At 36.7% G+C, this 23,924-nt stretch overlaps 1 long non-coding RNA gene and 1 pseudogene across 1 annotated transcript in view; one reads left to right on the top strand and one right to left on the bottom strand.

The window, feature by feature from the left end:
* LOC108581019 overlaps window positions 1-19,402 on the top strand; it is a 42,256-nt gene extending 22,854 nt beyond the window's left edge. Inside the window, exon 2 of the long non-coding RNA XR_002515702.2 lies at window positions 19,009-19,402. This is a non-coding gene — a long non-coding RNA (uncharacterized LOC108581019). The remainder of the gene's footprint in view (window positions 1-19,008) is intronic.
* A 4,048-nt stretch (window positions 19,403-23,450) lies between these two features.
* Window positions 23,451-23,587, bottom strand: LOC116269101 (annotated as a pseudogene).
* Window positions 23,588-23,924: the final 337 nt, after the last annotated feature.

The following is a 23,924-nucleotide window of genomic DNA, read 5'->3' as shown; positions in this document are numbered from 1 at the left end:
ATTTTCTATGTCTTTTTCACAATCTCATGAAGAAATAGCAGCTCACCTGACTAAGGGCCCTTGTTGAAAATAACTAATCTTCAGCTACTTAGTTCATTCCTGCAAAATCGAGGATTTAGCTGAAAGGGAGTAGAACAAAAATGCAAACTTTTATGAGCCTTATACCAGGTCAAGACTAGACACAAGCATGAAGACAATGTCTGGCATTGGTATCCTTGACTTCTCCTTTCACTGCCCTTTCCCATCACGTTGCACACACAGAGTTCTCAAATGCCTAATTTATAAATGTATTACCTACTTCAGGAGTATTTGCTTGTCAACAAGTGACAGAGGACAAAGTTAGAATATGTAAATTGTTAATTTTAGAAATTTATAAATCTGTAAGCAATACGAGGAAGGTGTTTATGAACACATGACTTTCTCTACCTCAACAAGACAATTTGATGTGGTAAAATGAACACTGGATAAGTATAGTAGACACAGTATTTTAAAAATCCATTCTTCCTTTTTGAGTAATAGTATAATAGTATTCCAATTACCTTTTGTGGAATTACTTCCCCTATTAAGTGAAAACTTGGTGAGACCGTGAATAAAGCACCTGCCTCCAGTGGCCAGGGTGTGGACGAATGACTCAGGGCAGGTCAATCTGATTGTTTCTTCCTGTTTCTTTAACTCTTTAATGTAATGATGCAGAGGTAAGGGTAAAACAACAGTTGGCACCTCTTTTCAATGATGGCTCTCTTTCAGTTCCTATTCCCGAGACTAACAAAGCTAACTGGTTTTTGTTTTTTCTGATCTTGGTACTCCAGGCTTTGCTTTACTTCTCTGAGCACCCCATAGTCTTCCAGGGTGATTATTTTTGCTTAGGTTAGCCAGGGAAGATTCTATTGCTTACAGCCAAAGACTCACATTAGATTCAAGGTATTAGGAGGCATGGTGGCTCTCTGTGAAATACTTAGCATCTCTGGCTCTGTTTTTTCATATGTGAAAAGGATGTGGTAGGACTACATGGTTTCTAATTTCTTCTCTAATTCTGAAAGGAAATAAATATATAAAGCTGGCCCTCCCTAAAAGCCACGAATAATTCTGAACATATGCCTATTCCTCGATGAATAAGTTGGGGGTTAATGCACTTTCCCATTAACTGTGACTTCTAATTTGGTCTCTTAGCATGCCTTCAGCCTCTAGGCCCTGGGATCCATTTAAGGTCATTTAGACAGAGGCCACATCTGTGGTATCTGAATTATCTGGCTAAGCAAAAAAAAATATGTATTCATTGGGTATTTGCCAACTGTATGCTAGATCAGGGTCTGTCAGAATGCCCTCATTTTGGAAAACTATTTAAATGGCAAGAAAAATTAGATCTTAGAAAGAAAAACCTGGGTATAGAGCTCAAGGAATTGCACAGCTGGGTATCATTAGCAATAATCAAACCTCATCCAGTATAAAAAGCAACAGAAAGTGATGATGTGGGAGCAGTGTTTATTTGTATGTGTAAGTAAGTTTATGTATATATTTATGTGTATGTTTGTATAAATGTATGTGTCTGCATAATAAAGTAGATGTATATAAAATTTTTTAAAATCTTGGTTTCCTTGACTGCTTCTCCCCTTCACCCTGAACTTGGATCTTTCTACTGTAATCCAGTGGGAGTGTTTGATGTATTGAAATCATCTTAGAATTTCACAGTCTTTGAGGCAGCAACTTTGATGCTGCAGACACAGAGGAGGGCCAAATAAATACTATTAACAGGAAAAAAAGTGCAAATACTAAATAGCTACTGGAGAATCTACTTTCTAAAAACATATCCATGAAAGAGTCACATCTTTTTTCTCCATAATGACTAATTTTTTATTATAAAGGAATATTATTATTTTAGAAAACAAAAACTTGGAAAATATACGAAGTATATATAAAGGAGCAGGTAAATGTTACCTACACTCTTACCACTCAGAGCTATTAAGTAACATTTTTGGATATTTTCTTTAATTTGTAGAAGGTAGTTTTTAATGAGAGAATCCAAATTTGGGATTACTGAGCTTAGTTTGGAAATTCTTAATTGCAGACATGCATTTGGTCACCAATTTGCTAAATGGAAATAAGATAAGAGTTCCCTTAGTATTGCTTAATTTAACTTTATAAATAGACTTTAAAATCACTGTTATACAAATTTTCTTTTTGAAGCTTAAATTTGACATTTTACATTTGCCCCTCCAAACCCATTCTCTTTAACCTGCTCTATTGCGCCAATCTCTGCTCACCTTCAAGTGTAAGCCCAAAGCCCCTCCAACCACACAAATCCATAGCACACATTAAGATAGGAAGAGACAGTCAATAATAATTGAACACTTACCATGTGGCAGGCAGCACACCAAAGGCTTTACATATATATATGTGTATGTGTATACACACACACACACACACACACGGTTGTATACACACACACACACACACGGTTGATCCTCAAATCCAAATCCTTTTTATGTGTCATCTTGTTTAATCCTTACAAAACCTTATGAAATAGGTATTATTCACATGCTTACTTTACTAATGAAGAAACTTCATTTCAAAGAGATCAACTGACTTAAGATGGTCATAAGCTAGTTGCTGGTAAAGCTGACACTTCAGCTTTGGTCTACCTGATTCCAAAGCCACTATGCTACTGCAACGTATAAGGACAAAGAAAAGGCAGTGGCCATACCTAGACAAAATTTTGAAGAAGACAAAAGTCTGTGTTTTGTGCTCTCAATTTCCAGCTAATAGAAACCCATTTTAAAAGTATAGTGTTTGATGAGAAGGAGAATCTTCATCAAAGGCTTTATGTATTAAGTATTAAGGTAGGTGGAATGCTCTTAACATTATGATGTTCATAAGGAACATTGATGTCTAGGACATTAGAGCTCACAGGATACTTAGTATGATCTAATTTAATTCCTTCAATTTACAGATTAAAAAACTGAGGCCTGGAGGGATGAGGTTACAATTTCTTGTCAATAACAGAGCATCGTAATTGTAATTCTACAGCCTAGAATCTGGGTCCCTTTTTCTTTCAATCTACAGATTCCAGAAAACACCAAGGCCTTTTTGTTTCATAATGTAGATTAATCTGATGAAGCAAAATGACTTTGAATGAACTTTAGAGGGTATTGCTTGTGTATCTGCTAGCTGATATTTCTCTAGGTTCAGTTATTTTAGGTCAAAGCCAAATAGTGACTAATACTTACTTTACAGGCTTTGTGTCTTTCTGATATTTTATCAACAGAATGACTTGAGATTTAATCAATGCATACCTCTAAGTCTAAAAATCCTCACCTAAAGCTTTTTCTGTAGCACCTATGTGTTATAATTTATATGTAATTGATAAGGTAGAAGTTATGCCTGAAATGATGTCACATTTCAATGTGTGTTACTTTTTTCTATTTGGTTCTCTGTTTTAACTTTTAAAATGGAAATGTGTTGAACACAGAGAGTAATCAAATGAAACAACAGTATAAAACACAGCCTCTTCATTTAGTTTAACAGTAGTCTAGAAAGTAAAAGGATAAATTGAGGTATATAGTTTTATACCTGTTTGAATCCCTGTGATTTTTCTTTCAAATGTACTTAACCTTGACAGAGTTCATTCTGAATAGTCCCATCATTACTCCAGTGCTTCTCCTCAATCCAGAAATCAAAAACATATATTTAAGCCACTTTACCTTCAGACTCTACTTTCCTTTTTTTTTTTTTTTTTTTTTTTACCTTAAGCTTGATCTTGAGCCTCTGGGTTTGACTACTTAAAATAATTAGGATGCAAAAATAACAAGAACATTTCTCATTAGGATAGAAATGATGAGGACAAAATGTCCATTTAGTTTTATTTTGATAAAGTGAGCTGGAATTCCCAGAAGATTGAATAAGGATAGTGAGGGCAAATGCTATCAGATTTGTGGACTCATAAAGTAATTCTGTAGATATCATTTGACTAAATATATGTTTTGCAAAACTAAGCTCTGTCAGCACCACACCCAGATTATTTACTATAGTGTGCATTTCAAATGAACACATATGGATTTTCTATTTTAATGCATTTTCTTTGAGTTAGCTGAAGGTGTGGGTTGTGTTAATTAAATGAAGAGAAGGAGATCTAAATGCTGGATGAAAAATGAAGGTGATGGACACCTATAATTTGTATATTTAGTAATCTATCAAAAGCATAGTAAGTAATGAAGGAGTGATCACATTTATAAATCTCTCGCATTTAAGAATGCTCATAAGTTATTCAAATTTAGTTACATTTATACTTAGGAATGTAATAAAAGGTGGACATTTGTACATTTTAATATTCACTAATTACACAGTACTTAGAAATATCTTATAATATACTTTTGGCACATGACATAAAGAACATTAACAGTGTTTGTGCATCCAGAAATTATCTTCTCAATTCCCTGACAGTAGCAAAAGCTGGAGGAGAAAAAGGATTTCCACATAATTTATATGAGAGGCTCTCTTCTGTGATGTTCAATGATTGCAGTCCTGTGTAGGGCTTAGATCCATTCATTATCAAATATTTACTAAATGTCTACTGTGTGCCAGGCACTGGGCTGGGTTCTGGATATACAATGGTGAATAAGGTATACATTACTCTAGCTTCCTGGAGTTTCTAGTTTTACAGGCAAGAAAGATAAGATAAATAAATAATTACAAATTGTAAAAGTTCTGTAAAAGAAACAAACAGGGAACTCTGGTAGGGAATATCTCAGTTAAAGGGGATAGGCAAAGAAGACTCCTGTCAAGAGATGACATTGAAATGGAATGCATGGTGAAGTAGGGAGTGAATGGTGCTCTTGGTTTCTACCATTTATTGAGTCACAGGCCTGGGCTAAAATTTTTTTATATATTATTCAACAGCTCTATAATATGATGCCCACGTTACAAATGAGAAAACCAAGGGCTTCATTACTCAGGTCACAAAGCTGGTAAGAGATCTGAGATGGGAGAATGACATGGAGTCTGAATCCAGAGTTCATACCTTTTGAAGCAGTAATTCCATTTCTAGGAAAAATAACAAAAAGGAATAACCAGAAATTTAGACACAAATTTACTGAACAAGATAATTCTCTGAACTCATTTTAAAAATGGCACTAGTCTTTTATTTGGGGGCTGAGGAAGGATTTCAGATTAAGCTTATAGTTTCACTTAATAATATTCCTCATCTTCCTTTTTAAAAATGATTCATTGGTTTTTAATATATTCACAGAGATGTGAAATCATCACTACAATCAATTTTAGACATTTTTATCAACTTGAAAAGAAACTCCATACTCTTTGGCCTCCCACTATTCCGCATTTCTAGGCAACCACTAAACATGTTGTTATAGATTAGCCTATTTCATATATATCGAGTTATATATACACTTTAGTCATTTGTGACTGGCTTCTTTCATTTAGAATAATTTTCCAAAGTTCATCCGTGTTGTAGCATGTATTAGTATGGATATACCACCTTTTATTTATCTGTTCATCAGCTGGTGGCGATTTAGGTTGGTTCTACTTTTTAAGCCATTAAAATTATTATTATCATTATTTTTGAAATGGAATCTTGCTCTGTTGCCCAGGCTGGAGTGCAGTGGTGCAATCTTGGCTCTCTGCAACCTCTGACTATGGGCGTGCGCCACGATGCCCAGCTGATTTTTTTTTGGGGGGGGGGTGGGGGGAGACGGAGTCTTGCTCTGTGGCCCAGGCTGGACTGCAGTGGCCCAATCTCGGCTCACTGCAAGCTCCGCCTCACGGTTCACGCCGTTCTCCTGCCTCAGTCTCCCGAGTAGCTGGGACTACAGGCACCCGCCACTACGCCTGGCTAATTTTTTAATATTTTTAGTAGAGATGGGGTTTCACTTGTGTTAGCCAGGATGGTCTCGATCTCCTGACCTCGTGATCGCCCACCTCAGCCTCCCAAAGTGCTGGGATTACAGGCATGAGCCACTGCTCACGGCCGATATTTTTTGTATTTTTAGTAGAGATGGGGTTTCACTGCGTTAGCCAGGATAGTCTGGATCTCCTGACCTCGTGATCCACCCGCCTGGGCCTCCCAAAGTTTTGGGATTACAGTGGTGAGCCACTGCACCCAGCTAAAATTATTTTTTAAAATTACTTTTATTTGTACAAATTTATGGGGTACATGTGAAATTTTGTTAATGTGTATAATATGTCATGATCAAGTCAGGGTGTTTAGGGTGTACATTATTCAGATACAACACATTTCTATTAACTATAGTCACCCTCCTTTAAGACCTGAAGTTTATTCCGCTGACTATATGTTTGTGCTCTTTAGCGCACCTCTCTTCAACCTCCCCACTTCTCGGAATTATGCTTCCCAGTCTCGGTTACCTATCTTTCCATTCCCTATCTCCTGCATAAAGTGATAACATGCAATATTTGTCTTTTTGAACCAGACTTATTTCACTTACGAAAATGACCTCCAGTTCCATCATGTTGCTGCAAATGACATTTCATTCTATTTTATGGCTGAAGAGTATTCCGTTGTATACCACATTTTCTTTATCCATTCATCCACTGATTAACACTTAGGTTGATTGTATATCTTTGCTATTGTGAATAGTGTTGCAATAAACATGTGAGTGCAGGTATCCCTTTGATAGATTGATTTATTTGCTTTTGAGTAAATACCTAGTAGTGAGATTGCTTGATCGAATGTTGATTCTATTTTCAGTTTTGGAGATATCTCCATGCTGTTTTCCACAGTGGCTGTACTATTTTACATTCCCACCAACAGTGTATAAGAGTTTTCTTTTCTCTGCATCCTCACCAACATTCATTATTTCTTGACTCTTTAATAATAACCATTCCGCAGTCTGGATTAAGATGCTATCTCATTGTGGTTTTGCAAAAGACTTTTAGTTTAATTAAGTCCCATTTGTCTATTTTTGTTGTTGTTGCCTGTGCTTTTAAAGTCTTAGTCACAAATTATTTGCCTAGACAAATGCCCAGGAGAGTTTTTCCTAGGTTTCCTTCTACTATTTTTATAGTGTGGGTCCTATGTTTAACACTAATCCATTTTTGGTTGGTTTTTGCTTACAATGGAAAATAGGGATCCAGTTCCTTTTTCTGAAAGTGGTTATCCAATTTTCCCAGCACCATTTATGGAACATGGTATCCTCTCCTTAACTTAAGTTCTTCTAGGCTTTGTTGAAGAGCAATTGGCTGCAAATATGTGACGATTTCTGGATTCTCTTTGCTGTTCCATTGGTCATTGTGTCTATGTTTATACCAATATCATGCTGTTTGGGTTAGTATATAGCTTTGTAATATATTTTGAAGTGAGGTAATGCGATACCTCCATCTTCATTGTTTTTTGCTCAGGATTGCTTTGGCTATTTGGGCTCTATTTTGGTTCCATACAAATTTTAGGATTGTTTTTTCTAATTCTGTGAAGAATGCATTGGTATTTTGATAGGGATTGTATTGAATCTGTAGATTGCTTTGGGCAATATGGTCATATTAATGATATTAATTCTTCTGTTCCATGAGCATGGGATGTTTTTCCACTTGTTTTTGTCATCTTCAATTTCTTTCATTAGTATTTTGTAGTTCTCCTTGTAGAGATTGTTCACCTCCTTGGTTAACTTTATACCTAGGTTTGGTGTTTTTTGTTTGTTTGTTTGTTTTGTTTTTGTAGCTATTGTAAATGAGATTTCTTTCTCAGCTAGATCATTACTCGTGAATAAAATGCTATTGATTTTTGCATATTATTTTGTGTTCCACAATTTATCTGAATTCATTTATTAAATCTTAGAGTTTTCGGGTTGAGTCTTTTTTTTTTTAACATTTTTAGTAAATGTTTATTTTTTACATTCCTTAAAAACAAAACAAAAACCACAAGTTTAATACTAACCCTTTAAAATATTGTACACCAAAGCCACCTTACTCATGCAGCAAGTTGGTCTATGTTCTCTTTACTTCTGTTTGCCAAATGATCCTTAATAATTTCTACAAACAGATTCCTCTTCAACAGACTATATGCAAGAGGTAAAAGCTGACCAGTAACTTGAGGAAAATAATGTGAGCCATAGCAAAAGAGGTCCATTCTCAACTCAAACCCCATCCCATAATCACATTCATCATTAGCAAACTGCACAAAAGTCATCATTTCCTGAATGGGAGCAAAAACTTTCAGTCTCAACTTCTGTCTTGCAAATTCTCTTGAGGTCAGCGTGTGTTTCAGGCAGTTCTCTGTACCTAACATCATTTTTATCTACTGGAACAACAAAGCACCATGAAAGGTCTTTGTCACAACTTTCTTATCTCTCTGTTTCATCTTCATGGTTCTCTGTTCCAATGAGTACCCTGGCTGCTTTTGTAAGTTTTTATCTATGTTTTTCAGGAGATTAGTTTTCTTTTTATCCGTTACTGTGGGTTGAGTCTTCAGGTTTTTCAAAATATAAGATTATATCATCAGCAAACAGGGACAATTGGACTTTCTCTTTTCCAGTTTGAGTGCCTTTTATTTCATTCTCTTGCCTGATTGCTCTAGCTAGGACTCTAGATATTGATTGCTCTAGCTAAGACTTCCAGTACTATGTTGAATAAGAGTGGTGAAAGCGGACATCTTTGTTTTGTTTATGTTCTTAGAGAAGACTTTTGACTTTTCCCCTATTCAGTATGATGTTAGTTACAGATTTGTCATATATGGTCTTTATTATTTTAGGTATGTTCCTTCTATGCTTGGTTTTTTGAGAGTTTTTATCATGAAGAAATGTTGAATTTTATTAAATGCTTTTTCAGGAATTTTGTGGCTATGTTAATCAGGAATCTTGTTTTTTTGTTGTGTTCTTGTCTGGTTTTGGTATCAGGTGATGCTGGCCTTGTCAAATGAATTAGAAAAAATTCCATCCTTTTTGATATTTTGTAATAGTTTCATAAGGATTGGTATTAATTTGTTGTACATTTGGTGTAATTTGACTCTAAATCCATCTGGTACAGGGCTTTTCTTTGTTGGGAGATTTTTGAAATTACTGATTCAATCTCACTACTCATTTTTAGTCTGTTCAGGTTTTCTATTTCTTCTTAATTCAATCTTGACAGGTCATATGTTTCCAGGAATTTATCCATTTCCTCTATGTTTTCCAGTTTGTCAGTGTATAGTTTTTCATAAGTCTCTGATGATCTTTTGTATTTCTGTGGTATCATTTGTAATGTCTCCTTTTTCATTTCTGATTTTATTTGGGTCTTCTTTCCTCTTTTCTTGGTTAGTACAGCTAGCAATTTATCGATTTTTTTTTATCTTTTTGAAAAATCAACTTCACATTTCATTGATCCTTTGTATTTTTTTTAGTCTCCATTTCATTCATTCCTACCTTGATCTTTATTATTTCTTTTCTTATGCTAATTTGGGGATTGGTTTGTTCTTGCTTTTCTAGTTCCTTGAGGTGAATTGTTTTATTGTTAATTTGTAATCTTTCGTGTGTGTATGTGTGTGTGTGTGTGTGAGACAGAGTCTCACTCTGTTGCCTAGAGTAGAGTGCAGTGACACAATCTTGGATCACTGTACTACAACCTCCGCCTCCTGGGTTCAAGCAATTCTCGTGCCTCAGCCTCTGGAGAACCTGGGATTGCAGGTGCGTGGTGCCATGCCTGGCTAATTTTTGTATTTTTAGTAGAGATGGGGTTTTGCAATGTTAGCCAGACTAGTCTTAAACTCCTGACCTCAAGTGATCCACTGCCTCAGCCTCCCAAAGTGCTGGGATTACAGGCATGAGCCACCGCGCCTAGCCTAATTTGTAATCTTTCTACCTTTTTGATGTAGGCAGTTGTTGCTATAAACTTCTCTCTTAGAACTGCTTTTGTCGTATCTTACAGTTTTGGTATGTTGTATTTCTATTTTCATTTGTTTTCAGAAATTTTTTGGTTTTATTTAAATTTTTTAATTGACCCTATGGTCATACAGGAACATATTGTTTAATTTCCATGTATTTGTATAGTTTCCAAAGTTCTCTTGGTATTGATTCCTAGTTTTACTCCATTATGGTCTTAGAAGACACTTAATATGACTTCAATTTTAAAAAAACCTGTTAAGGTTCCTTTTGTGTCCTAACATATGGTCTCTCCTGAAGAATGTTCATATGATGATGAAAAAAATGTATATTCTGCAGCTGTTGGATAGAATGTTCTGTAAATGTCTGTTAGATCCATTTGGTCTAAAGTGCAGTTTAAATCCAGTGTTTCTTTTTTTATTTTCTGTCTATGTGATTTGTCTACTGCTGAGAGTGGGTGTTAAAGTCCCCCACTATTATTGTTTTGTAGTCTATCTCTCTTTATACCTAGTAATACTTGCTTTATGAATGTGGGTGCACAAGTGTTAGGTGCATATATATTTAGAAGTGTTATATCCTCTTTCTGCATTGATCCTTTTATCATTATATAATGACATTCTTTGTATTTCGTATATTTTTTGCTGCTTTTGACTGAAAGTCTGTTTTATCTGATGTAAGTGTAGCTACTTCTGCTCACTTTTGGTTTCTGTTTGCATAGAATCTTTTTCTATCCATCTACTTTCAGTCTATACATGTTTTTATTGGTAAGATGAGTTTCCTGCAAGCAGTGTATAGTTGAATAATATTTTTAAAATCCATTTGGCCGTTCTGTATCTCTTAAGTGGATAATTTAATATGTTTATATTCAAGATTATTGATATGTGAGGTTTTGTTCCTATCATATTGTTAATTTTTTCTGGTTGATTTATATATTCTTTGTTCTTTACTTTTTCTTTTATTGTTTGTCATTGTGTTTTGGTGGATTTCTGAGTAGTACCATGATTCTTTTCTCTTCTTCCTTTGTGTAATTGCTTTACCAGTGAGTTTTATGCTTTCATGTGTTTTCATGATGTTAAATGTCATTCTTTCACTTCCAGGTTCAGCATTCCCTTGAACATTTATTGTAGGACAAGTCTAGTGGTAATAATTTCCTCAGCATTTGCTTCTCTGGAAAGATTTTATTTCTCCTTCATTTTTAAAGGATAAATTGGTTGTATATAGTATTCTTGGCGATAGTTTTTAAAAAATTCACTTTGATTATATCATCTCATTCTCTTCTGGCCTGTAAGGTTTCTGTGGAGTGATTCACATAGTTTGATGAGGTTTCCATTATAGGTTACTAGATGTTTTTCTCTTCTTATTTTTAGGAGTCACTCCCTATCTTTGACTTTAGACAGCTTGACTATAAGGTACTATGGAGAAGACCTTTTGGCATTGTATCTGCCTGAGGTTCACTAAGCCTCCTTTACATGAATGTTTAAATCTCTTGCTAGACTTAGGAAATTTTCATCTATTATTTTGTTATGTAAGTTTTCTAATCTTTTCACATTTTCTTCACCCTTGGGAATGCCAATAGTTTAAATATTCTGTCACTTCATGTTGTCCCAAATGTCACGAAGGCTTTGCTCATTCCTTTTTAATCTGTTTTCTTTATTTTTACCTGCTGAATTGTTTCAAAAGACTTGTCTTCAAATTCTGAGAATTTTTATTCTGCTTGATCTAGTTTATTGTTGAAACTTTTACATGTATTTTTTATTTTCTACAATGAATTCTTCAGTTCCAGAATTTCTATTTAGTATCTTTTTTTTTTTTTAATGTATCTCTTTGGTAAATTTCTGATTCATATTCTGAATTATTTTTCTGATTTCTTTGTATTGTTTTTCAGAATTCTCTTGTATCTCACTAAGTTTCTTTAAAATCAATATTTTGAATCCTTCATCTGGGATTTTGATTTTTTTTTTTTTTTAGCACATCAGAGTTGCAAAGTATATCTGGGATTTTGACCTTTTTAAAAATTAAGATATATTACTGGAGAATTATTGTGTTCCTTTGGGAGCCACATTTCTTTGATTTTTCATGTTTCCTTTGTCCTTACGTTGACATCTGCACATCTGGTATAATAGTCACTTCTTCCTATTTTTACATTAATTTTATAGGGGAAAACCTTTTTTCCTATAGATGTATCTGTAGTGTTGGCTGGATAGGGCACTTTGGCTTTGATTCTGGGTGTGTGGAGTAATGTGGTCTCTGTATGATTTTTTTAGGTATAAAAAGTGTTAGCAGTATCTGTGATTTCCTTGGTAGGTTAGGGTGGTTTTTAGTGGAGTTTGTGGTGAAGTTGAGCTGGGACTGAGATGCCAGGTAGGCCAGTCTTCAGACCCTAGTGGTGGCAGGGGTGGGCTAAGAGTGCCTATGCTTATGCCTTACAGCAGTTTATGCTAGAACTGGTGTTGGCAGTTACCAGCAGACCAATTCTTGGGCCTTCTTGTGGCTTAGTCAGATGCCAGCAGTAGCAACAGTGGTCTGGGCAGATGGGCATGTTCTCAGACCCCTGGGAAACTGGTATGAGAGATGGGTGATGGCAGTAGCAGTGGTGGGACAAATCTCTAGGTCCCAAGCAGTGTGTGCTGATGTTGGAAGTGGCTGTGATGAGCTAGGTGGGCCAGTCTCTAGGCACACAGGTGGTGCTTGTGGGGAGGTGCCAGCTGAGGTGGTACTGGCCAGGAATTTAGGCCCAAATTCAAGACCCTGGAGCACTCAGGTACTCAGTGTGGTGAATTGGGTTGGGCCATCCCCAGGACTCTGGGCTATGCCATCTCTCTCAGAGCGGTAGGGATAAAGCCTTGCTGGGTAGGCTTGTGCTCAAGTTACCTAATGGTGAGAGCAAGCACTACCCATGGTCAGCAGGAACAGAACTATTCTCAGGCCCCAGGTGGAGTGCTAAGTTGAAGGTCTGTAACAGCCTTCAGTGGCAGGGCCTCAGTTGGGGCATTCCTCAGTAACTATGGCCTTGCCTGCTGGCTAGGGAATGCTTGTCCCTCTCATGTCCCAGTCCCCATAGGCTTGCTACCCAGCTTTGATGGCCACAGCCTACACCTAGCTCATGTCCCAGCCCTGGTTGCAGGAGCCCCCATGCAGCTTGCAACTCAGTCCCAGTGGCAACCTGTTCTCTGTTCACATCCCAGTCTCAGTCCTGGCAGTATTCACTTCCCAGCCCCAGCTGCAGCTCACTCCTAGCATGCTTCTCAGTCCTGGATGCAGGGGAACTCTCAGCACACACCCTAGTCACAGCAGTGACAGCCTGAGTTTCCCTAATAACTCAGACCCAGTGCCACCAGACCCCAGGACAATGTGAAGTCTTCCAAAGGCTAGGTTTGAAAGTGGCACCTTGCTCTAGCCCTGTAGCTGCTTAGGTCTCAGAAAGGGTGTGGGACCCAGCACAAGCTCCCTCCCTGTAGCTGTTCCATCCCATGGTCTCCTCGCAGCTCTCTGTGTTAGTTTCAGGGCTTGGGAGTGTCAACGGGCTCTCTTGTGATGAGGATTGTATGATTCTATGGTGGGTCTGTGGGTCACTGGAAGTCTCTCACACTCTCTCCATGTTGGGAAGTCATTCCAATCTCCCAGCTAATCCCAGACAAGTTGGCTTCCTCTTTTGCTTCCTCTTCCTTGATGTTGGTGTTTCCTGTCACTTCTTTGTTGAATTCCAGTGTTCTCTCTTGAGTAAAATATTCAAAATACACTTATTTATACACTATTTTGATTCTTCTAAGTGGAGGAGGTAGGCATGCAATGCTTCTAGTCAGCCATCTTGAAGCCCCTCCTTGTCTTCCATTTTTAAATGATTTATATGTAAGAGGTTGATATGGTTTAGCTCTGTGTCCCCACTGAAATCTCATCTCTAATTGTAATCCCCACAAGTTGACCTGGTGGGAGGTGATTGGATCATGGAGGTGGTTTCCCATGAACATGCCCACCTGCCCAGGCCACTGCTGCCACTACTGGCATCTGAGTAAGCAACAGGAAGGCCCAAGAATTGACCTGCAGGTGAATGCCAACATCAATGCTAGCATAAACTTCCTTAGGGCACAAAGATAGGCACTTTCACGGGGGAAACCCATGGCTGTTCTCATAATACTGAGTCAGTTCTCATGAGAGCAGACAGTTTTGAAGTGTGGCACCTCTTTGCTCTCTCTCTTGCCACCATGTAAGATGTGCCTTGCTTCCCCTTCGCCTTCTGCCATGATTGTAAGTTTCCACTGAGGTCTCCCAGCCATGCAGAACTGTGAGCCAATTAAACCTCTTTTGTTTATAAATTATCTAGTCTCAGGTAATATTTTTATAGCAGTGTGAGAATGGACAAATACAGAGGCTACAAAATAGTAACCATCAAAATTCTAAAAAAGTGGTCAAATTTTATCAGGTTGTATATAGAGAAAGGCAAGGAAATAGATAGAGATAGGAACATGTAAAAGTGAAAGGCAAGAAATAACCACAGAGGAGATGAGTTTTGAGTAATGGAAGAAAGTCTTTCTGTTAGATGTTAGTCTGAAAGATGGTTTTTTCTCTGCACTATCTAAAGCTAGTGAGAGTTATAGGGTTATCCTAAACACAATTAAAGAAAACACTGTCAGACATTTTTCAGGAAGCTGTAATGAAGAATATTTTTATATAATGGGAACCTCTCCAATATTTCCTTAGGGCAAATCCACATTTGTGCAAAATTAAATAAGAACAGAAAACCTAGGGCAATAGAAAGTATGTTTTATGAAATCCATGTAGCTTGGTTTGAAAGTTATACTTTTAATGACTATGAAATAAGGCAGGCAGAGAGAATGAGAATTCTTGTCCAATTTGAGTATTAGTTTTGATCTATGGAATGGTTTGGACCCACTTAGATTATGATTCTGTAGAAGCTAATTAATGAAAAGACCCATCAGAAAAATTACCCAAAACTTGGAAATGAGGCAAAAATAAAAACAAAACAAAATGGTGACAGCATGACTTTCAGTATGAAACAGTAGAAAAGGCCACCCAAGGATTGTTCTTCTCAGTGCTACTGTAATTCTGTAATTATAGGCTCAGACTTAGTAAGTCACTCATTAACTGAGAGACTTTGTCAGGTAGAGATGGTGGTAATTTCTGCGGAACAGATGACTATAGAGATTTATGGCCTACTGGTCGTTACCAGTTTATATCTAACCCAACAATCTTATCCTAATGTTTGTTTGTTAAATGTCCTATCAATAATCCAGCTGCTTAACTGCTCTTTCAACCTATCATAACATCTTACTGGTTCTCCCATAATTTTATATTTGCTTGAGAGTCATGGTTTTGCTTTTTGAAAATTATACTTTAACAAGAAGAGTCCATCCGCATTACTCAGATTTATTTTTTATTAATACCCATCGAAGTAGGATTGTTATTTCTATGTCACTTGCAATTTACCATGAATACTTATTCCTAATACTTGACTTATAATGCTACGTATACTTATGTATAATGCTATATATACTTATGACTTATAATGCTATGTATACTTATGTTAGTTAAATCTTCACAGAGAAGATTTTATTGTTTTAAACTGGTGCTTATGCAAAATAATCCTCAAAAATTTTACAGGTGAAATACTCAAATTTGGTGGATGCAATTAACATTTTCAGTCAGGCCTGTACTGCCCAGAGTAGACAAACTAAGTAAGCAGTGGCCAATTTAGTGCTGCAACTGAGTGAAGTTGACATCATCACAGATCCTTCTGTATCTGTCTTTTGTCTCATTCTCTTTTTATCATTCTTCTTTGTCTCATTCTCTTTTTATCATCTGTATACACTTTGCAGGATATTTTGAGACAGGTTTTTTTAAAGAACAGTTGAGTTGGCCAGTATTTTATATCTGTTTGCATGCCTTTGTTTTTTGCCATTCACTAAGGTGAATGGATACCAAATTGCTAACAGTATCATATACCCTGGGGTTCTATGCCAGATAGTGTTCCACTGATTTAAAAGAATATGGACTGCCATTTGACAAACAATGCTCATTAATGGATTACTCCATTTCTTATGCTAGAAGTTAATGACAGATAGTTGAAATTGTTTTGAATTATGAGGAAACTTTTTGATATGAATAAAGACTGATAGCAAAACATTCACTTACTGATCACATCTCACATATCTACATTCCATTAATTATGCATAAGGTGATGCTCATTGACTGAAGGTAATGTGTGTTTATTATGCTAATGTCCTGTGAAAATAACACCTTTTAAAATTCCCACCTCAAAGTATCCTGCATAACAGTTGAACGTGACAACTTGAGCTTTACCAGGGGGCTGTATCAACTCATCACTATTTTTTACTTTTGTAAAAAAAAAAAACCCAAGGTAGTTGAAATGTAAATACTCTAATTTTGCCTAATTATTGTATAACATCGTGTGCCTTATATTAACTGCTATCTCTTGTATATAAACCATTAGTCATCTTTCTGCAATGGCAAGAGAGAGTGTGTGCAGAGAGGCGAGGGTGGGAGAGGGGGACAACAAAGTTGCCATGTTATTGAAAAACAGCTAACGTTCCTTTTGTGTTTTACGTTTACTTTCTGTAGGCAAGTCAAATCATTGACAGGGTCTTGAATTCTTACGTCCCTCCAAAAGTCTCAAGACCTCTCACTGTGTCCTAACAGTTTAACCTTTTCTAAAAGAATTATCTGGCTTTTATCAGACACTAACAGATGCTTGAAGTGATGTTTGGCTAGTCAGTTAACATTTTCCTTCCAGATTTCCTTGTCTTGAAAAGGTGGTTATTGAAGTAGGTGATTGGGAAAATTCCTTTTAACTAAGCATTTTTGAATCTTTCATTTAGGCCTTGGTCTAATAATATCCAAGGATTTATAGGCTTTAACTAATTTGTAAGTTTTCTCTTAAAATAATAACACTGTACATTAGTGTTTATAAATCACTCCCAGCAATAGGCTTGTCTCCTCATACCTAACAATGTGTGGTGCATAGTAGGTGCTCAGTGTATGTTTGTTGTGAATTAATATATCCATCTATAAATGTTCAAACCTTCCTAGCTTAGGTTTTTGTTTTTTTTTTCAAGTATTGGAACAACAGTAGATGAGAAAAGCATTTGGCCTTCACACACTTTCCTTCTGGACATCAGTTAATTATGTCCATTATAGTGTGTGAAAAGAAAACAAACACTGGGGCCCCCAAATCATTGAGCTAAAGGGGAAAGTCAACTTGGGAACTGCTTAGGGCAAACCTGCCTCCCATCCTATTCAACGTCACCTCTCTGCTCACTGAGATAAATGCATATCTGATTGCCTCCTTTGGAGAGGCTAATCAGAAAGCCAGAAGAATGCAACCATTTGTTTCTTATCTACCTATGACCTGGATGCCCCTTCCTCTGCTTTGAGTTGTCCCGCCTTTCCTGTCCTAACCAATGTTCATCTTACATATCTTACATCTTACATGATTGATATCTCATGTCTCCCTAAAATGTGTAAGATCAAACTGTTCTCTGACCACCTTGAGCACATGTCGTCAAGACCTCCTGAGGCTGTGTCATGGGCATGAGTCCTCAACCTTGTCAAAATAAACTTTCTAAATTAACTGAGACCTGTCTCACATATTCGGGATTCACAAATGGAAGAGTAATCATTTCTTAAGTGATCTGCAAAAGGTAAAATGTGGAAAGAGCACTAGATTTGGACAGAGAACTGGTTTCTAGTCTGGCTTTGCAAGTCAGTTTAACAATTTTTTTATCTGCAAAGCAAGAATAATATCTCATAGTGTTGTGATATATTTGAGGTACTTCATCATCTGCGAGGTGCTTTACAAATGTGAGATTTCTTCATTCTTTGATTAACTTATGTTGGGACTCAGAAAGCAATACACCCAAAGACTGACACTTTGACATACTGAGAGACCTTAGAAGCTGCGTTGGAATCATGGTCTCTCTAACCTTGTCTTGTTCCCCCACAGCCCCACCTCTGCCTGTGCATGGAGAGATTCTCTATGAAATTTCTTTATCAGACCAAAAAAGCTTCTTTCCACCAAAAAAAAAAAAAAAAAAAAAAGCAATCGTCTTAAACGGACTCCTTAAGGATCTTATCAAAAAACCAGGAAATATTAACATCTAGAGAGACTGTGAGTCTCCACGCCAGACAGACTTTTTTTTTTTTTTTGGAGAAGTGGTCTTGCTATGTCGCCTAGTCTGGAGTGCAGTGACTATTCATAAGTACCATCATAGTACTCTATAGGCTCAAACTCCTGGGCTCACTGCCAGCACACCTGGCTGAAGACTTTTCATCTGTTCTTTGAAAGGAAGCTCCAAGAGATTATTTGAATAACTTTATTTGCATAATAAGACAAACTTTGTTTCTGTGCAGCTCCACCTCCTGCCTCTCAGGTCCATGGATCTCTCCTCTATGAAAAAGGGTAAATAACCTTCTGTCCTCTATTGGGTTATCGGATAATCATTTTCTTGTGAATCCCCCATGCCATGCATGTTAAAATAAAATTTTATATGCCTTTTCTCCTATTAATCTGCCTTTTGTCAGTTGATTTTCAGTGAACCTTCAGAGGGTAACAGAGAAATTTTCCCTTGAAATTTACACAACTCTACATACAAAATTAAATCTTTTTTTTTTTTTTTTGAGATGGAGTCTCACTCTCCTGCCCAGGCTGGAGTGCAATGGCACGATCTCAGCTCATTGCAACCTCTGCCTCCTGGATTCAAGTGATTTCCTGCCTCAGCCTCCCAAGTAGCTGGGATTACAGGCACCTGCCAGTATGCCCGGCTAATTTTTGTATTTTTAGTAGAGAGGGGGTTTCACTATGTTGGCCAGGCTGGTCTCGAACTCCTGACCTTGTGATCCACCAGCCTCAGCCTCCCAAAGTGCTGGGATTATAGGCGTGAGCTCCCGTGCCTGGCCGTTAAATTAAATCTATTAATTCTTTTTTTTTTTTTTTTGAGACAGAGTCTCATTTTGTCACCCCGGCTGCAGTGCAGTAACACAAACACAACTCACTGCAACCTTGACCTCCTGGGCTCAAGCAGTCCTTCCACCTCAGCCTCCCAAGTAGCTGGGACTACAGGTGCATGCCACAACGCCCAGCTAATTTTTAATTTTTTTTTCTAAAGACGGGATTTTGCCATGTTGCCCAGGCTAATATCTATTAATTCTTTTCCCCTAGGATTGAAAGAGAAAACTGGAAAGATTGATGGACTTACGCTAACACAACCAAGCCTAAAAACCAGAGCAGTCGTGACAAGGTTGAAGTTCATTCATCAGAAGTGAATGAGATGGAAGTATTCACCTCTATAATTATTTTCCTCACCTTAATAATGATGACTGACCAATTAGGCTGGTCATTGACATTCATTATAAAGATGGCCATAACAGATGTTATCAGCTCCACTAGAAGTAATTTAAAGAAAAAACAATATAGGACTGGAAGTTAGGATGCCTAAGTTTAGTCTCCTGCCAAAGAGAAGGCATGTGATTTAAGGTTAATCACTCGGCCTTTCTGAGCCCATTTCCACTTCTGTGAAATTATGGTTTGGAGTAAATGACTTTCATGTTTCTTATTTGGTGTCATTGTGATTCCTTTTCCAGCCATGCCTCCCAGTGATGGAGCTGAGGCAGGTATTTCCTTTGATTACATTTTTTTTATTACATTTTTATATCTCAAATTTATCTGGAACACCATTTTAAACTGTTTCTTATTTTGTGCCTACTGATCATTGCATTTTAGGTTAGCCAGAATACCAGTACTGGCTTTTATGATTTGATGTTTGAAAGGATGCTTCCAAAGGAAATTTAAAGAAACTGATAATTAAATTTATCAGTTCAGGGAATAAATTAGGCAGGTTCTTTTAACAACAAAAATGATGTTCTCAACACAGTCTAAATTAATAATAAGCCAAAATGATCATATGCTAAGATTATGCATATCTAAACCATAGAATGAGACTGCTGATTTAATTAAACCAGATCAAATAAGAAGGTTTTTCTTCAATAACACATCATCACTCAAGCTTAAAAATATTTTGAAAGTGAGATAACACCACATTCTAACCTCATCTTTACAGAGAAGAATTTTGCTTAGGGGAACAAAACAAATATGCTACATCTTGACTTTAAAACTGATAAGGCGAGTGAACTGTCTTCTAAAGAAACTGAAGAAAGTGCTCTCCCTTGAAATGTTTAAATGTTAACCTGGTGAGGCTATTCATAAATCAGTCTTAAGGAACTAAATTGAATCAGAGCCTCCTTATAATGTCACATACCTTGTCACTATTTACTCATTTACCTGTCAACCTTCCTTGGCTGCCACAAAGGCCAAAGAAGCAACAAGTAAAAACTTAGAGAAATGCCTTGAGACCAGAAGATTTTCTTGAGGTAGGATCAAGCAGGTTGGGGGCTGAATACTGGGTCTCTGCAGCTGGCTACCTGCAGCAGCTATGCTAGTTTCTACTGTATTGAGTACATTGCTACTGGTATGAAATCAAGGTACGGTTAGCAAGAAATAGGAGGAAATGGCTTCTGGTTAGGCAACAAACACTGTCTTTCATACATATTATCCAACATACCCACAACTGATTGATTTCCTCTGAATGAGTACCTGTTCAATCATGATTTCTAACCTTTACTCCTTTTCTTATAAGCTACAGAACCTCTGAAGAAAAAGCAATCTATGCAAAATAGAAAACAAAACAAAACAAAAAACTAACAACTTATTTCACTTGAGCATTCTAATATGGGAGACCAGAATATGCCACCCCAAAATATAAAGGATTGTTGAGCTGAAGACAATTAAGAGGATACAGGAAAGCTCTCTGCCCTCCTTCTATAAGCCTAAAAGCAGGACATAGATTTACAAAGACAAAAGAAAGATATTCGGCCTGTGGCTCACCCCAGTCCCTCCATCCTTTCCCCAACTCTCTTCTACCAGAGAGAACAAAGGTTTAAACTTTGTTAACCACTGAAGACAATTTGTCATCCCAGAGAGGTACCAGTGGAATCTACATTTATCAGTTTTACTAACTAGAATTTATCAGTCAATTTTTTACTTTTCCACAAATTTTAGCACCTAAAGACTCAAAGTCCTTTTCCTTTGTCTTGCCATGTCTCTAAAAATTTACTTTCCTTTCTTGAAGATGCTATTTAAACTGGAAGTCAAAGCCACCTCTAGGAGAACTACTTATTTTCTGGATGTCTCCCATGTAAATATATAAAATATGCATGTTAATAAACTTCTGTCTTTTCCTTGTTCATCTGTCTTTTGTAACAGGGATCTGTTCCAATTAAGAACCTATGGGAGTTATTATTGCCCTACAGGTAACTGCAATGGAATCATAAAACTCTGCAGAACAGTTTGTAAACCATTTTTCTAGTTGATCAGTTTCTCTGAAATTATGACAGCCAAAAAGAAAGATATAATTTAGGGCTAGTTTTGCAAGCACAGAATTGATCTATCAGCTTACTGTTCTATATCTGGTAGATTTTTTTAAAACTCACTTTCTGTTCATCTACACATCAGATTAACCAAACTCTTCGTTACCTCGGTAAACTTACCCATAAAGCCCACAGTGCTGAAGACCAAGGCTGGGAGGTTATTCTCTAGTATATGTTACATGTCTGCTGTGCCAGTCTAGTTAGTATTTACTAAGACTCAGTTGTGCTTCCTTAAGTTGTTGTACTTATAATAATGTACTTTGAATATTATATAAACAAAAGCATATGAAAATAAAAGTGTTATTGTTTTATGAAAATCTAGTAGACAAAAGTTAACCAGAACTAAATGTAAAAGCTAAAACTCTAAAATATGTAGATGAAAATGTAGGAGACAATCTTTGAGACCTTGGGATAAGCTAACATTTCTTAGATGGGACACAAAAAGCAGAACTATACAAGAAAAAAACTCCAATAAATTGGACTTCATCAATGTGAAAAACTTTTAATATTCAAAAGAAAATGAAAAGGCAAGACATGAACGGAGAGAAAATATCTGCAATATATATGCCTGATATAAGAAATATCCACAATAATAGAGAATAAGTAAAGAACTCATACACACAATAATAATGAGATAAACAACTCTATTTTTAAAAAATTAATCAAAAGCGTTGAACAAATTGGTAAATGGAGGGTAGATGGTAAGACCTGGTTTCCCACTATTGGAGAGGAAAGTTACAAATCAGAAAGAAGAGAAGGCTAGAATGACCCCTGTGGTGCTGGATTACTGTTGGAGATATCAGTCTGTATTGGCTTAATATATATACAAATGGATAGATACAGAAATAATGAGAGATCTCTGAAGGTCAGTGAGTTAGTATACATAATTACCTAGCTCTCTTTGCTAAGAGGTCTTAAAGGTAATGATGTTTCTGTAACACTAAGTAGTCCCAGTGCCCAAATCTTGGATTCTAAATCTTATTCTCCAAAGAACCAGGGCTTCTTGGAGAAATGGCTGATTCTAGTACTGGGACACAGAAAATATAAGATGAGCTTGGAACATCTTGTAGTGCCAGAAAGTAGCGAAGTGCTCCTTCCTTAACCCCTCCAGAAAAGGGCAGGGTCCTGTATAAGGGACACAAGAGTCAAACTGAAGAAATACGTGATGTCTAAAGTTGGAACAATTTGACCAATAAAATAAATATAGTAAAGGCATATAACCCAAAGGATAAAATAAATAGTCATGTGTCTATACTGATATAAATCAATGACTGAATAAATAATGTAGGAAAAGAGACAAATCTTTATTACAGAATTACAAACAATATATGTAGGTCCCTTCCTCCAGGGGGTGTAGCTTAGTTCTTCCCCTGCCTCCCTTCTGAGTGTGGGCTTGACTTAGTGATTCACTCCAAGGAATAGAGTATGGAAAGAGAAAACGTAACTTTACAATGGAAAAGCCTGTAAACACTACCTTAACCAAGTGATGAAGATTAACATCACGGGTAATGTCACATGAATATCATATGCCCCCTAATATAATGCAATGAAAAAGGCACTTCATCTCTGTGTTATTCATTTCAAAACTCCATAACCCCATCCCAACCAAAATAAAAACATCAGACAAACACAATTTGAGGGACATTATACAAAATACCTGACTAGTAGTCCTTAGAACTTTCAAGGTTATGAAAAACAACTAAAGCCTAAGAAACTGTCAGAAACCAGAGATGACTAAGGAGCCATGACAACTAAATGCAATGAAGTATCCTGGGTGAGATTTTAGAACAAAAAAGGCAAATTAATGGAAAACCTGGTGACATTCAAATAATGTCTTGACCTTAGTTAATCATAATATACTTAGGTCTATTTCTTACAAATGTACTATCATAATGTAAGTGTATAACAGTAAGGGAAACTAAAACTGGGTGAAGGGTCTAAGGGTACTCTCTGCACCATCTTACAACTTTTGCACAAGTATAAATTATCCCAAAGTAAACAGTTGATTTTTTCAAACTCATAACCAAAAATATAATTACTCATTTAATCAATATACTACCTTAAAGCCAAAAAGTGGCAAACACTGGAAAACACTGAAAAATATTTGACAAATAGAGTAAGATATAGAAGAGAACACTATTCAAGAAAAGTCAGCTTTGGAAGCCAAAATTAAAACAGAGTACTCAGACTTTGTTCCCTCCCTCTTACCTCATGCAAAGGGAGAGAAACGACTCCTCCTAGTATTCAATACTCTATATGGTAGGGTTTGTTCTCTAGTAGGAAACTATAGAAATAATCTCCAAAAGTATAGCCTTGATCCTAACCCTACAGCCCTTGCTGGGTCCCCAGGAAAAAAATTTTGAACTGCTGGCAATTTTTTTTCAGGTCACGGGTCACTAGCTTTTGTAAATACAATCTATGAAGTATAGATTCTATTGTTCTTTCAAATGCAAATATTCCAAACACCATTTTAACTTATAAAATTTCCAGAAATTCTTCAAAATGATAATGGGCCTAATTATCACGTGGTTTCTCTTCTGACCCAATCACATGCTGTACTTGCTAGTCTGTGACTAGGGCAGAGAGAGAAATTCTCATCCCAGTTGCACCAGACAGAATTGTGTAGGAGTTTGGGTTTGCAGCTGCAATATG

The sequence above is a fragment of the Papio anubis genome, chromosome 9 (genome assembly GCF_008728515.1).
Source record: "Papio anubis isolate 15944 chromosome 9, Panubis1.0, whole genome shotgun sequence".
Lineage (NCBI taxonomy): Eukaryota > Metazoa > Chordata > Mammalia > Primates > Cercopithecidae > Papio > Papio anubis.
This window is presented reverse-complemented; position numbering and strand designations above follow the sequence as displayed.